Source organism: Dufourea novaeangliae, unplaced genomic scaffold, assembly GCF_001272555.1.
Source record: "Dufourea novaeangliae isolate 0120121106 unplaced genomic scaffold, ASM127255v1 scaffold108, whole genome shotgun sequence".
In the NCBI taxonomy this organism is placed as follows: domain Eukaryota; kingdom Metazoa; phylum Arthropoda; class Insecta; order Hymenoptera; family Halictidae; genus Dufourea; species Dufourea novaeangliae.
The window spans coordinates 1,224,914-1,237,699 of NW_015374014.1; positions in this window are offsets into that span (position 1 = coordinate 1,224,914).

A 12,786-nucleotide genomic window follows, 5' to 3' on the forward strand; every position below is an offset into this window, starting at 1 on the left:
GTGAAAGGAGTAGTACTCGTCACAAAAGTACAAGAAGTGGCCTAAGGATTACCGGGCCTCTGCACCGTAGAGTCTCCTTTGATTATGAATTTATCAATGTTTGGTTATTTTTCGTGGTACTTTCCACTATCCACTGTGAGCCAAGGACTACAAGGTCAAATGGAACACCTCGCAAGGTCTAGTTTCAGCCTTGAAGAGAGAAGATAGAATTCGGGAATTGATAGTTAAAGCTTCACAAAGCCGTACTGCCTCAGGACGTCTCGACCCAAGTCTGTACAACCTACTTGTGTCGGGAAACCCGGGGTCGCCAAGCCCGTCCGGCTACAAGGACCAGTATTGGGGGTCATTTCATAATAATAAGGACAACGATGACAATGATTCATTCAAATAATAATATTAATTCGAATATAACTAATATTATTATTATTATAATAACGATACATTTAAAATATAAGTTACATGTGAATTCGTGTTATTATTACTATTATTGCCCTTATTATTATGAAATGACTGTGTTATTTATTCTGTTTATTAGTTTTGTAGTTGCGAGTACGTTGAACTCTAAACAGCTGATCAAGATTCGTAAACTCTCCTATGCCCGACAGCGTGTGCGAATGAGTGTGTGTGTGTGTGTACGTGAGCGTCGGCGGCATTATGATTGTCGAAATGTTTTGATGTTCCGCGGACGAGTAACGAAACGCCAGCGTCCGCTAAAACGAATAGCGGGCGTCGAAGTCCGTTGACTCGAACGTGTTAAACAAAGAAAGAACACTAAGAACGTTGACCGACGCACGGATAAAAAGGACGTGTCCGCGGCGCGTGGGCAGGAGTTATACGAAAACCACGATACGACGATCACGATTACGGATTACGATTACGGATTTCGGTTACGGTTACGAATCACGATTGTTTGCATATTACGGCGGCGAGTGTATGTTCTGTCTCGATTTTGTATTGTTTCTATCGTCTCGTTCTCTGTATAATAAACGGATAGATATTCCAATAAACATTCTATTCCTACAGTTTTAATTTTTGAATTGTTTATCTTTATAAATTCTATATAATTCACATTTTTTTAAAATCCCGAAATTCCTGGGATTGTATTCCCTAATCGTGTCCCATTGTTGCCACAAAGTTACGGGTGGATGGGAAACTGGTTAACAAACCGTGAGAGTTGTGAAGAAAACTGAATGTCGTACTTCTTTTTCCAATAACAACAGCCGTTTAATTGCCCCTGAGGTAACAAATCGTGACAATCCCAAAGCAACGAAAGCGTCGAGGCCCGAGAGTCGGGTCACGTATTCGCGCAATCGATGCAACGAATCCGTAACGAGGAGATGGCGCACGATGCTTCGGCATCGGTGGGGTTCGCCGATTTTAGATGCCTGGAATAGGTAAGGATTCTACGAAGAACGACGACGACGGGACTCGGCGAATCGCGTCGGGGCTTTCTAATGTGACCCGAAAGGTCTCCTCTGGTCCCCCTCTGTTTGCGCTACAATTCTGCAACGGTATTATATTTTTTTACACGCGGCGTTTCTTCTTCCTACAGCGTTGTTCATTGTTGCCCTGTGTCGCTCAACATTCTGTACTACAGTGAACCCCCTCCCCCCATCCCCGCGACTAAGGCGAATAGCTATTGTTGTTCCACACATGTCGATACACGAGCTGCAATATTATTGTTGCGCGCCTCTTCGTTCCTCATTGTTCGTAGGCTTTTCTCGCGCGCCGCGCCGTTTTTGTACTTTCTTTTCTTCGGCACGGAGAACATCAGGAGATAGAATGAAACATATCGAACGGCGAAATTGTAGATCAACTTTTGCTGTTTATAAATAGTCTCTTGGTTTTAAGCAATTTTATTGGTTGGCTTTTTGGTTAACACTTTGAATGCGGAGTAGTCGGGGAGTAAACGATTACTATACATGATACTTGGCGTAGGTCGCAATGGAAAATTTTGTGTATCGTTATCTATAAATAGAGAATATTGTGTTTCATTTTCTAGAGAGAATTCTGCGTATCGTTCGCTATAGAAAATTTTGTGTGTTATCCTTTGCAGAGAATTCTATGTTGGTGTCTATAGAAAATTCTATCTATCATCAACCATAAAGAATTCTACGTATCGTCCTCTACAGAGAATTCTACGTGTAGTCCTATATCGAGAATTTTGTTGTGTTGTCTTCTATAGAAAATTTTATGTATCATCCTCTACAGAGGCTTTTACATGTCGTGTAGTCTATACAGAAGCTTACGTTTTGTCTTCTACAATGCTATATGAAATATTAATTAAATAATAAAACATGTAATTAAATCTTGATTGTGTTCTTTCATTTTAAAAATTACTTTTCTTCGTAGTGATGCCCTGGAAAACCTATTAAACATTGTGTGTTCATGTTTTTCTTATGAATAGTATATGTCCTATATTGAGAATGCACCTGGATTAAAAAGTTATTGTTCATAATTTATTTAAAAAAATAATACTCAGTGAAGTAAAGAAAATCGTTGAAGTTTTTTACTTTTGACAAGGATTATCTTAAAAGTTTTAAAGAGTTATGCGTTCTATCAAAGTGTCATATTTTTCAGGCGTTATTTCTGTTTAAAATCATGCAAGATTCACTTTCCTCCTCGCCCCACCCCATAAGTTATTATTGTTTAAAGCGTCGCGTGACACGCACTTCAGCGGCGAGTCGCGTTGTACGAGACGCGTTGCAGACTACACTTACACAGATTAAGATTAAAATAAGAAGACCTCCAAGACGATGATGATTCATTATAGATAATAAATTTTAGATAAATAAATTAATACATTGTAAAGTTCTAATAAAAAGTTTATTATCTTTGTTAATAAGAATAATTGTATAGATTTTTGTTTATTAATAGACAAGTAATAAATAAAAGTTTATTAATAAAGAATAATAAAAATGACAATGCTTTTTTTCTTTATAAGTTGAAAATCCGTATGGTTAATTTATTATATTCACTAATTTATTAAAATATAACACTTATTCTTGTTTAAATATTTTTAATTTTTTCTGATTAAATGTAATAAATTCATTGATTCAAGAATTATGGATTACTCTATTTGTTTGAAAAGCCTGAACAGCTAGTTTTCAAATATAATTCATTATTCACACGTCATTATAATTTTTTAGGCATTTTCGAAGCTCTGATAAAAAAATGTTTCAAACAAAGATTAATCAGCACTTCCTATTCTACAAATTCCAATATAAAAAATGAAAAAAAAACATTTTATTCATAATAAAAAATAAGGTCACCTTAATTTTTTTAGAGTCACTATATATTTTTTACTTAATAATATTATAGCTGATGTTAAGACGAATTCAACGACCTATGTTAAAACAGTTGTGAACCTCTAATTCGTCGATTTGGCCCACTGTGCGGCGGTGCTTTAGAGCGGCACGTCACACTTTGATTTGCGCAGCGACAGAATCACCCTGTAGTTTAGATATTGCCACTAGGCCCATTGCCACGCGAGGCATTTCCCCTGCACACGTACTTTCACGCACACACAAAATCGTTCTCCTACCACGTTGTGTACGCCGTCGCCACCTCTGTTGTTTTTTTTTCTCTTCAATTATGGTAAAAACATTCAGATATGTATAACTTCTAGAATTCAAAGCATTAATAGCCACCATAATGATACAAATGGGTGAACAGATCGAAAACCGAAGTAGACCTAGTTCAAGTTCTGGATGCGAGCCACCACCTAAGTAAAGTCAAAAGCTGGACTGAAATTGTTCTTGAAATCAGGCTAGACTGTATAAGTCATTACCCTAAAAAAATGGCACTTCAAAATACTCTAAAAAAAAGTAATCGAATATAAAATTAAATCATTTTTCTTCCACTTTAAAAATTCGTCACCGAAGAGGTTAAGAAACCCATTATTTCATTTGAAATTCTAGCATCCTGCAAAGCGGGAATGTATATTCCGTCATCTCTCGAAGATTTATTTTGTCACATCGAATAAATCACTGTTACATCTAGTGTCTATATTTCATCTTAAGACGTTCTCTCGGTCAACTATAAAAAAAAATTATAGAAATAGAAAAAGTGACACGAGACAAGTGAGCGACGCATAACAGGATACCGCGCGCTAGTGTGACAAACAAAATCGCGCCGTACACACCTTCAGCACAGTTACGTTCACTGACCGAGAACCGCTGTTCTGTTCGCCTATGACGAAAGTCACGCAGCTTCTCATTTTTTTGACGCCTTTTTCCCGCACTTTTAATCGGCAGCCCGTCTACTCGCAATAGGTTAATTATCTACCGGGACAGCGCGTCCTGCCGAGAGAACTCGGATGTCGAAACCTTGCGCGAGCTATGAAATTTCGTGTCCTCGAGAATGTGTCGAATGTACCTTATCAAAATGCAACACCGCATCCGGCGAGTGGACGCAACAGTGTCAATGGGTGTTTACCAACATGGTTCAAGTAATACTCCGTCACGAGGGTGAAATCGAGGAGTTTGTTCTTCGATAAATTTTATTTTCACTTCACCTAACAAAAAGCTACGAATAATACTTCATCCCGAACACATGTTCGAATATCGAGACGCTAAGCCCTAGCTTGACTCTAAATTGTAATTGTACTGTCCTACTCGGTTTTGACGCACTGAGAAATGCGGGGTTCAGTTCTATGGAGAGATACGGAAATGCCTAACAGTAGACTAAAATACTGTACGGTTTAATAATTGCGTGTGATAGGGTCTCGTACTTGATCTTGCTCGAATTCTCTTTGTTAAACTATACTGGATGTCGTTTCCTCGATCTAAACTCGCGTAGACTTTGCTCAACACTAACCCGTGGAGATATGAAAAGTTCACTACAGGAGAGAGGTCCGGTTCTCCTAGGAAATCAACTCTACTCTGCAAGAGATTTTTCTCCTAAGAAATCATGACTCCCAATATCGCCACGGCTGCCGCCAGATAGACTAAACAAGTGTGACATCAGCGTCGAAGGGGTTATACAAAGTTTCGGGAGGAATTTGGATGTAACAATATTATACTTGCATGTACTGATCGTGTGTCAGTTACGCGAAACCGGTGCCTTTATATTAAGTAGTATTATGTGTAAGTAGTATTTAAGGCAATTGTTATTAAATTTATACAAATACCATTGTAAATTGTATATTTTTTTACGATTTTTCAATAAAAAACAGTCAAATCATACATATGCGTTATTCATTAATCCCAGCATTATCTCCATTCCTATTCGTAATTTCAATGTACCAAAAGAATAATAAGAAACAATAGATAATAGCAAAATAATACATTCTCAAAATTTTTAAAAAAGCGCGGGAAACCTGAAAAATCGAGATTTCTCCAAAATTACAGTAGCCACCAGGTGGCGCAAATTGTAACTAATTCTAGAACTTTTACAAAAAACGCGGGAAGCGGCCAAAATTAACATGTGGCGCCGTCTGGTAGCGATTTCTAGAACTAGATTAAGTAAACAATTCAAGATCAGCTCTTTTAGACTTCTTCGGTACTGTAATTATCAATCATCTTATGTTCGCTTAATTATTCAAATACTTATTGTTAGCTTTTATAAGTGTGCAATTAATTGAAATAGTAGATATAGTATATAACAACTTTAAAAAGAAATTAGTTGAATATCGTACAAGATTGTTTGTAAATGATAATTGATCAATTAAGGCTGACTATTTGAATGAAAAATGTTTGTAAAATGATGACAGAAAAAAGTGTCCTCAAAGCGAAAGAAACGATAGGCAGCTCATTGAAGAATTTCTTAAGAGTAATTAATTAATCGCGTAAAAATTTGCGTATATTTATTCTTACATAAACAGGCTGCAGTCGTTTCTGTCGTTCCATGCTGCTTTTTATGTACTGTTAATTACCGCTCATACCAACCTGTGTCACGCAATTAAAATCACCATCTAGCTTTTAACTACGTACTCAAGACTTGTAACGTTTCACGCTTCACCATAACTCATTTTTTCCATCTATTCCACTTCGTCTGTGTTAAGTGTTCTTATTTGTTATTTGGCTTAATTATATAAAATAATTAAATATTTGTGTGGTGAATCATTTGAAAATATCTCATTTTATCAACCAAGATTTATTTTCACACGCCTTCATTTCCATAAAATTTACTTGTTACTTTCGTTCCAGGAATAAATTATACAACAAAATAGCAATTTCAATAGAGCTTGATCAATTGTTTCATTTTTTTCCAATCCAGTGTTTTTAAATTACTATCTAAAATATTGATTTCAAAAATATTCGCAGTCTTGTTATTTTTATTATAAATACAAATTTCTCAATTCTTCTTTCTTCCTGCAGACGCTACGTGCAGGATTGGACAGCATTTTATTTGAAATAAGATAACAAATGATCATTTGAAATAATGAATTATTTCAAATAATTTATTACCTTTATTTTACAAATAACATAAGAAAACTAATTTTATTTTGCGTTTAATTCGAATAAATTATTTTTAAATAATTTCTGTTTCAGTTACTTCTCTTACAATCAGATAAAATAACGAATAATTGGACTTAAGGTAAGGAAATTTTTATAATTTAACTGCATTTGTTCCTAAAATTGTTCTCGCTTCGAACAGTTTGTCAGAAAGACATTCGCATTATGGTAAATTTACCATTCTAGCTAATGAAAGTAATCTCTCTACAAGAGTAGATGATGCCAATCTGTATTTCTGTCACAGTTGCCTATGCTGACATGATAGAATTAGAGAATATTTGAGAAATTGAGTAGAGAGAATTGAGAGAATAAGCATTTGATCAAACAAAAGATAAAGTGAAAGATAATTTCATTTGAAATACAAATAACGAAATAATCTAAAGAAAAGTCATGTGACTGTTCAAATAAACTAACACACGATTATTTCAAATAACATATAGCCGGATAAGATAATATATTATCTGAACGATTATTTTTCAAATAGTTTAGTTGGATAATACCCAAGCCTGACTACGTGTATAAGTGTTATATAAAATAGAGTGCACTTGAAAGTCTCAGAATATACTCGTCGCCAACAGTAATTGAAATGGTAGAACAAATTTTCCCTCTTTATAGCCGTACCATACGGGTCTGCGAACGCAATCATACAGAGAACAGTGTTTACGATTTCGTAACGGGCTCGTTGGCTTTACTACTCTAAATTACAGTAATCAAAAAACAGTAATAGAAAAAATACATTAACGAATGAACGAATAAACAGAATTGCATCATCATTCCAGACACATTATAGACTTGCTTTACAGCAGGTGGGTATTATATGAATTTTTTTTACAACAAAAGAAGGGGATTGATGATTGGATGTGAGGAAAATAAGTACATAAATGAATAGTAAATGAAACGATATACAAATTTGTGATCACTGTTTCTGTATAATCACGTTGTTAGTCCTTAATAAACTTATTTAATCATAGGAACTTCTTTCACTAATATAGAGGGAAAGTTCATCTTCAGACGAATTCATATATGGGTATATAATTCCACGCCAAGCAGGTCACTTATGTACCTACACAATCTTTGGAATTTTTGTGAAATTGAAATATAGTCCATGTGAAAATAGGAGCAGTTTAAGTTATTTCGTTCATTCTGAAATTTTTTAAAAGGTACCGACCTTCAGATTTTGCACTTATCACCGATTTTTACGAAACCCAGCTTTACAAAAGAATATTTATCTCTGCAATTATTAAAGATACGAACTTGATCTTTATTTTATTTTAAGTGTAAAAGATCATTCTTTGTAGCTAATATATAACGGTATGGATAAAATTATTCCAAACAATACGAGTATGTGAATATTATAAGACCGCGTTGAACGCTTCACTCTCTGTGACTCTTTCTCAGCCTTCTCACTCAGGCCCGTGCATTCGGCACGGCCTACTATCCCGCTACAGATTACAACGAGGCTTCGGGAGGCCCAGCTCCGTAAACCTTACCGTGCATGGCCTGCTTAAGGTCGAATATGTTACAACTATATAAATCACAATAATAATTTCTATGCGATTTTCCTAACTAGGTGTTTACGTAATTTCTTAGTGGCGAGTTGTTAGAAGCAATTTTTATCGTACCTGTTAAAGCAGAAGTACTCCTTTTACGTTTACCGAGAAAAAGTCTCGATTACCCTCGGTTCTGTAATCGTGCGTGTCGTGATTTATGGCTCCTTTTATATAATTGTTCACGCGGAGAAATAATACAAGACGAGTCAGTCTCATTTGAGACCTAATGTGTCATCTGTGTATGAATTTTTCTAAGATCGTTTAAATTTTTATAATAAACTGTAAATAATATAATTGGTTTTGTACACGGTTTGGCCCAAGTCGCCGAATACAAACTAGAACAGGAATTATAATTAACATATTGATTTTTATTACGAATCATTCAAAATATATTCAATCTACAAAACGATTATACAAACTGCGAACATTTCTCGTATTCCTTTTCCAAGACAGTGGAAAATTACCTATCGAAACCATTAGCCTTCTCAGTCATCGGTATGTGAAACTGCTTTGCCTCGCAAGTAATGTACTAATTTGGCTCGTATAGCCTAATTCACACAGCTTAATTTGGTTACTTGTATCTATTTTTTCTTCTTTAAGCCAAAAACACGGCTGTTGCTCCAATTCTTCAAAGAAAGAAAACCACTTGCAATTGTAACATAATCTCTTGTAGTTGATGCAATGTAAAACAAAAAAAAACGAGAAAAATTATAGGGAGATAAAATTTTGAACAGTCAAAAGGTTTCAACATCCGCTCTATCCGCTATCTTGAAAAATGAGTAATAAGACTGTTTTCAGAGTTTGTTGAATTATCAGCAACTATATAAACTCCACGACAAAAAGACAGCACATCATATAAATATAAGTTCTTTTTTACCTTATATTAGTACATATTCTTATTATTTAAATTATATTAGTACATTTTAGTATATTTGTTACCAAAATAGAACATTTTATTCTACAATATTAGAAAATAATTGAAATTCGGTACGTCAAAAACATATCGTATTACTTTACAAATATTTAACATGTATTGAAAAATATTATTTTAATGTTTTGTGGTTGAACCTTTCTATTGTATAGCTTGTATTAAACATTTTTTTAGAGATTTAAATAATTTTTAACAAATTTTTGGCTTAATGATGTCCACGTTTTCTTAATATAACTTTTTAGTTCTTCAATAGTGTTGAATTGTCTTCCCTTGGCATATACATATCTCGTTCAAACAGAAAAACTGTTTATCCTGAACACAAACAGTCCATTGTTGACAAAAAATTTGTATGCAATTCGAGAAAATGTCATTTTTCAACTAGGGGTAAGGTGTCTAAAACGATCACACGGGGTAAAATGATTCCTGGCTTTCCTGTGGTTATTAGTGGTGCTATATCGTAATGTCGTTCTACAATGATTCTCCCCGCACGTCACTAATCGTTGCTCGAAGTGCCATGTGAATATCAATGCTCTGTGTGTTGTTCACAAGAAATATGAAAAATTACTGCAATTTATCTAAGATAAGGTCTTTTTCAATGTTGTGTAACTTTTGTCATAAACGGTTTATGTGACAGCTGCTTCTTGCGCGGATTTAACCACAAGTCAATAATAAGTTAAGTAATGTTTCGTTACTGCATGTATTAAGTTGATGTTATATTCAACCACTGAATGTGAGTTGCGTGTTTGGAGTCACACAGTTGGTCCCTCCCTAGTAGGATAAAATGATCCCAGGACTCATTTTACCCATATGCTATATTATTGTTTTTTGTTTTAGTTACAACAATATGGGAAAGAAAAACAATATGCCAAAGCTGTTTTTATTTAAATAAAATGTAATAACTGAAATGTTTTTTAATGTTCGTCGTATTTACTATCATTAGGTATAAAATGATCCTTTCATACATGATCATTTTATACATATACATTACAAAATGATCCTTAAGTATGTTTGCAAAGAAATGCGAATAAAAAATATAACTGATCACGTAGCTAAATTTTATTTAAGCCAATGATAAGATAGATAGACTAACTTACAAAAATGACTTTACTTTTATTTAAATAATGAGCATTTGTATTTTTTATATAAATTACGCCTTAAAGGGGTCGTTTTATACACCTTTCCCCTACATTTACGAAAAGTAACAACATTCCATAATGTACTGTACTTTAGTCGCGCAGTGTATGTGTCTTTCGAAAAGGAAAATATTTTCCATACATGATATTTAAAAATCTAAAATTTAAAAATATCAATTTTTTACAGAAAAAAATGAAAATGTTTTAATTCTCCTCCAGAACTTTTACAGGAATTGCGTAGTCGCCTTTCCTGGTCATTGCAGATGTTCAATGGTCATCGAACGCAAAAATCAACCGTTACGTTTTTTCCCCTCGTCTCTGGTACACGAACGAACTGTCGATATCTGTGACGCGTAATCAGTAAAAAATGGACCGGTATTTTTACACGTACAGACAGAGAGAAAGAGAAAGAGAATGTAAGACAAGTAGTACGATGAGCCTGGTGGGAACATTTCAAGGGAAAGGTGGAATGATTCTACGATTCTTAATGCCAAGGTATGTCGGCGTGCACCGATCGTTGTAAGTTACAGACCGTCATGCGATATAGGAACAAAAAAACTCTCGTGATCATTTATGGAACGCAATTCTTTTGTAATTTTTTTCCATCTCGGATCAATTACGTTTGCAGGTCTGCTTTCTTCTCTTTTCGTTTTACAGATTCGTTTTGTCGACTATCTTGATTTTTTTGCGCCATTTACGATGCAACGCAACGTAGACAGTGGTTAATCGCTGTTTCGTAATTTTCGTTGGAAGATACAGAGATAAGCTACGCGACGTGTTAATTGTTCTGCTCGTATAATGCTGTCGACACGTCAAAACCGCGTAGTCGAGTTCATTGTGATGATGCTCGCGCGCTGCCGTAAAATTGTCAACCGGTGAACTGTGCGCACTTTCTTACCTGGTTTACGTTTCCGAGAAACGGAAATTGCGACAGGTTCAACGATTTCTTTTTAAAGGTTACGCAATCTTGCGCGATTTAAGGTTTTAATAGGTGGAAAGATATTAATTAACGGAATATCGAATGACAATGTCGTTGTTTATTAATGGACTCTTTCTATTTGTATCATCATTCAGTCGCTTAAATTTAGTTTATTTGTTTTTAGTTAATTTATCGAAAGAAAGATGTGATGTAACAGAGAATAAATTTTGAACACGAGACTCTTCGAACAATGCAACGTAAACGTAAAACTTTATCTCACAATCCGAAGAAACAATTGAGAATAAGGACTATCCATTGCCTTTGAACAGACTGTGGATGTTTATGCAAATTCGTAGATTTAGACAGTGATTTATAAAAGTTCGAATCAGATGGAAATATATTTTACGTGTTAGATACTTTATTATGTTTATTGTAACACGTAAATATTACTAGACTCTATTAAATTTTTTATTACACTGCATTCTGCATGTGTATTTGCTGTAAATGCATAAATATGCGCAGTTTACTTATGTATCAACAATCACTACTTTGTAACGAAACCTACAGAATTAAACGTTAACAACTAATACATAATTTGGGCAGCATTAAATGTTTAAGTAATCAAGTACTAAAGATAAGTTCTATAGTACAATTATGCATGGAAGATTTTTACTTGGGAAAAGACTAAACGTTTAAAACACAAATAAATTACAATATTTTAACATTATTAACATAAACGTTATGACATTTAAACATTTCTATTGTGAGTTATGGTTAAAGTTTCACAAATTAGTAGAAGTATTCGTGTCTGAAGTACGTCCAATCGACAACTTAAGAGAACATGCTCGCTTTTAACATACATAGATTTCCATGGATTCATAGATTAAAATCAAGGAAATTCAAATATTAAAAATGTACACCCACAACTTTATTCGCGAAACTGGAAATCGATTATTCTTATGTAAGTATTGCTCTTGTAACAGGAATTGATTTTCACAAGACACAAAATCATGAAATGTTCCGTGATAGTCAATGGAAATTCTAGAAAACTGATTCATTTAAATTATTGTGAAAGCTCTTTCCTGTATTTACAAATAAAGACAGAGCAAAGTCGTTTTGTTTCTTTTGTGAAGTGATTTTCCTCGTTTTCACGGTTTTCTTCTTACACCTACCACATACAAGCTATTTTTGACTCAAATGTAGAATTGAATTATAAAAATTTATTTTAAAAATACCGTGTGTGTCAGTTAAGACTGACCACGAAAGTATCTCCTTTATTTTAAAAGAAAATTTATGTAAATACATACAACATTCTTTTGTGAACCTTTTTTCAAAGTTTTAAAAGTCACCGCTATTTTTTGGTCGGAAAGTATGTATTTTTTTCTATTGTATCTTGTAACGTACGTTCGGATGCATTCAGGTGTATGTCTTACACGTTGAGGTGACCTTTATCCTTGAAAAAATAATGAATAATTTAAAATTTAATTTAAAATCCGTAAATGCTGTTGTGCATGTGTTTTTGGATTAATCAGATTGAGGTGCCATAGGTACCTTATACATTCCCGTCTATAAGTCACCGAACATTGATTATTTTCAGAAAAAGGGAATTCGAAACAGAAATAGATAATTATTCACAATAGGGGAGTCCTCACCGATTTGGATGACTTCCAAATGTGCTGTCCAGGTCAACATTCTGAACAACTTTTCTCTATTACATGTAGCCGCCGATCGGTCTTATCTTTCGAGATATTTGCAAAAAAACTTTAGTTAAACGTAGGTTACGACTGCAGTTCAT